The sequence below is a fragment of the Gossypium arboreum genome, chromosome 5 (genome assembly GCF_025698485.1).
Source record: "Gossypium arboreum isolate Shixiya-1 chromosome 5, ASM2569848v2, whole genome shotgun sequence".
Lineage (NCBI taxonomy): Eukaryota > Viridiplantae > Streptophyta > Magnoliopsida > Malvales > Malvaceae > Gossypium > Gossypium arboreum.
The window spans coordinates 65,557,791-65,561,839 of NC_069074.1; the positions used below are offsets into that span (position 1 = coordinate 65,557,791).

General features: G+C 39.5%; 1 non-coding gene across 1 annotated transcript; it reads left to right on the top strand.

Annotated features, from left to right (window-relative positions):
• The first annotated feature begins 3,215 nt into the window (after positions 1-3,215).
• LOC128293590 (small nucleolar RNA R71) lies at positions 3,216-3,321 on the top strand. The gene has a single exon (XR_008283771.1). It is a non-coding gene; the product is annotated as a small nucleolar RNA R71 (small nucleolar RNA).
• Positions 3,322-4,049: the final 728 nt, after the last annotated feature.

The following is a 4,049-nucleotide window of genomic DNA, read 5'->3' on the forward strand; positions in this document are numbered from 1 at the left end:
TAGGCCTGAAGGATTTGGAAAAGTTCTTCTTGGGGCCCTCGGGGGAACTGCAGGAGAGGGTGACGAATTTTCGTTGTTGGACCTGCGGAAGATGACGCTCCTTTCCTCTTCTTAGAAGTAGGTACGGTGATTTTCTTTCCTCTTGAAGACGACATGGTACCTGCGATTAGAATCATCAAGTCATCTTAATGAGTGGTCAAGGTAAAATGAAGACGAATTTCAAATACAAATCAGAATTTCGGTCACAACTTCTAATATTAACCAAACATAACCAACATAATTATTTTGATAGCATAATTTCGTGACATTATTATTGTAATGGCATGAGAATGGGCATAATAATGGCATGTGTATGACAAAGAGTGAGGCTTTCCTAACAATTTGATTTAACATGAAATGTACGATAAATAATCTAATAATGCAGAAATAATGAACAAAAAGGAAATAGTAAGAGAAAAATAAAGATTATTTTAAAAATAAACATTAAAAGTAAGTAGAATAGAGGTGAAAAGAGTAAACAAACGTTAAGGGAAAGAGATTGGGCGTCGAGAATGGAGTTGAAGGTGGCACACGGGCGTGGCAGAGAGGCCGTGTGGACTTGCAGCGGCTAGGGTTTTTGAGTGGGGAAGACAATGAATAGTGCAGGGTATTTATAGATTTTGGGCCACACGGCTAGGGGACACGCCCATGTGCCCCAATTTCAACCCGTGTGTTTCGCTTTTTCCTATTTGGGTGCGTCTGAAGTTCGTCCCACGCCTGTGTACCTTGGGCGTGTGGGTGCACATGGCCGTGCCGAATGACTGTGTCTAGCTTCGTTCGCTTCTTCCACGCCTATGTATGCAATCCCCACGCCCGTGTTAATTTGACAGGTTCGACCGCAGATGTTAGACAAGGGCATGTCGCACACCCGTGCTATTTTAATAGGTTCACCCATGGTTCCTCCACACGGGTGTGTCGCACGCCCGTGTTGTTTTGGCAGGCTCAACCACGGCAATGTCGCACGGCCGTGGCATTTTATCGTAGCCCGTGTTTGGAAAAATCTTTGCCCTGTTTTCACACGGCCCTAAGCACGCCCATGTGCTTGGCCGTGTCTCTGTGGAAAACCTGTATTCAAGAGCTCCGTTTGTAAGTTAGGTGTTGAAGACTAAATTTTAAAGAAGTTAATACAGTTAGTGCTCGAGTTGCCTCTTAAGAAGTGCTTATTTATAGTCTAAGCTCGACTTACCTTTCCGTTGAATGGTCATGGTGGTTCGAAGAATTTATACTTCTCGTTCCTGCAATCAATCTCATCAAAATAAGGTTTTAAACGAGTGTTGTTTACCTTAAAAGTGCCGAACTTGGGGTGACTTACCTCAATTGTACCGAATAAAAAAATGCTAAGTACCGTAAGAGGGATTTCTTCATTCGGTCTGACAGTGACAATGTGAGGATCTGCGGCATCTAATAAGACTTTATCTCCAACCTTAAGTTGATTTGGAAAGGTGTTGAGGTCGTTCTGGCGTAGTTTTGGTTTGTCATGTGTTCTTGGTTTATGCGTCCATCATTTATCTAGTTCCTCAATTTGTAGCCTTCGATCTTCATGTATAGGTCCTTTACTACTGCTTGAGAATGACTCATGTACTTCTTTTAGACTCATTTCCTGTAAAGTAGGTTGTACCAGATTGTCAGTTTTAGTAGAATAGTTTAGACGATTACCTTCAATTTTCAATGTGTTGTCAGAATTACGAGCTTGAAGGGTGATTGTTTCATCTCCCACAGGAGCGTGAGTTCACCTGTGCCAACATCAATAATTGTTTCAGCAGTTGCTAAAAAGGGCCTTTCTAGAATTAAAGGAGTGTTGATATCTTCCTCTATATCTAGAACAATAAAGTCAATAGGAAATATGAATTTATCGATTTTAACTAGCACATCTTCAATAATACTCCTAGGGAATCTTATAGTTTTATCTGCTAATTGAATGCTTATCCTAGTCTGTTTGGGTTTCCCGAGACCTAATTGCTTAAACACTTTGTAGGGTATGACGTTGATATTAGCCCCTAAATTAGCTAATGCATTATTAACATCTAAACTACCAATTAGGCAAGGAATTTTAAAACTCCCTGGATCTTTTAGTTTGTTGGGTAGTTTATTTTAGAGAATAGCTGAGCAAACTGCGTTTAGCTCTACATGCGACGCCTCATCCAACTTCCGCTTATTTGCTAAAAGCTCCTTTAAAAATTTCATTGCGTTTGGCATTTGCGATAGAGCTTCAATAAACGGTAAGTTAATATGTAATTTTTTTAAGAGTTTAAGGAATTTACCAAATTGTTCATCTGAGCGATCTTTCCTTGTCGTGTTGGGATATGGCACACAAGGTTTATATTCGACAGTCACTGGTTTGTTTTTATTATAATCTACCTCACCTTTACCTTTGCTTACCACCGTTTCTTGCCTCGGTTCTGGCTCAGGCTCAACAAATCCTTCTTCATCTTGAACATTAATCGCGTTGAGCTGTTCCCTTGGGTTAGGTTCAGTATTACTTGGCAAGCTACCTTGTGGTGGTTTAGAAATTAGTTTAGAAAGCTGGCCTATCTGATTTCGAGCCCTTGGATTGACGCTTGTTGATTTTTAAGTGTCGTTTCAGTGTTCTAAAAACGGGTTTCTGATACCGAGAAAAACTTTGTGAGCATCTCTTCAAGGTTCGGTTTCTTTTCCTATTGATAGGGTGGCTGTTGGTAACCTAGAGGATGTTGTGGTCTTTGAATTCCTTGACTGCCCCATGAGAAATTGGGGTGGTTCCTCCAACCTGCATTCTAAGTGTTACTATATGGGTTATTTTGAGATCGAGAGTTATTGTTTCCCATATATTGGACTTGTTTCTCCTCGATGCTAGGGTTTAAGAGTTGATAATTTGTGCATGCTCCTCCTCCATTCGTCTCGCACCTCATTACTGGATGTACCTGAGTAGAACCAAGTAAACCATCAATCTTTTTATTTAGAAGTTCTACCTAGTTTGACAGCATAGTAACCGAATCGATGTTATAAACGCTACTGTTTTAGTTGGCTTAGTCCTCATGACTTGCCACTGATAGTTATTCAGTGACATCTCCTCTATAAACTCATAGGTATCTTCAAGTGTTTTATTATTGATGGTTCCACCAGTAGCTGCGTCAACCATTTGTCGAGTCGAAGGATTTAGGCCATTATGGAATGTTTGAACCAGTAGCCAAAGTGGTAACCCATGGTAAGGGCACCTTCTCAGTAAGTCTTTGTATCTCTTCCATGCATCGTAAAGAGTTTCTAAGTCCATCTGCACAAATGAAGAGATATCATTATGTAATTTAGCCGTTTTAGCCGGCAAAAAATATTTTAGTAAAAATTTTTCGGTCATTTGTTCCCAAGTATTAATTAACCTTCGTGGTAACGAGTTCAACCACTGTTTAGCCTTGTTTCTTAATGAAAAATGGAATAACCGAAGACGAATGGCATCATCAGAAATGCCATTAATTTTAAATGTATCGCAGAATTCCAGGAAATTGTCCAAGTTAGTGTTTGGATCCTCATCCTGCAAACCATCAAACTGAACAAATTGTTGTATCATTTGAATAGTGTTAGGTTTTAGTTCAAAGTTATTTGCAGCAATAGCAGGCCTAACTATGCTCAACTCAGTTCCTGTTAAAGAAGGTTTAGCATAATCATACATAGTGCATGGAGTAGAATTTTGATTAACCGCAATCGCAGGAGGTAGCTGATTGTCTTGGTTTTCGGCCATCTCTTCGGTTGGGGGTTGAGTATCGTCTTTTTGCTCGTTCTCTATGTATCTTAAGCTTCGCCTTATTTCTCTTTGGTTTCTACGAACTGTGCGATCGATTTCTTCGTCAAAAAGTGACGGGTTTCTTCTAGTCATAAACTATAAAAACCTGCCAAAAGAAAGAAAAAGGAACTTAGTAAATTAGAATAAAATTTAAAAAAAATAGATTGAAAGAAAAATAAATGGCTAAAGTAATAAAAATTGAGTGTTCCTAATATTTTAGTCCCCGGCAACGGTGCCAAAAACTTAATCACATGAT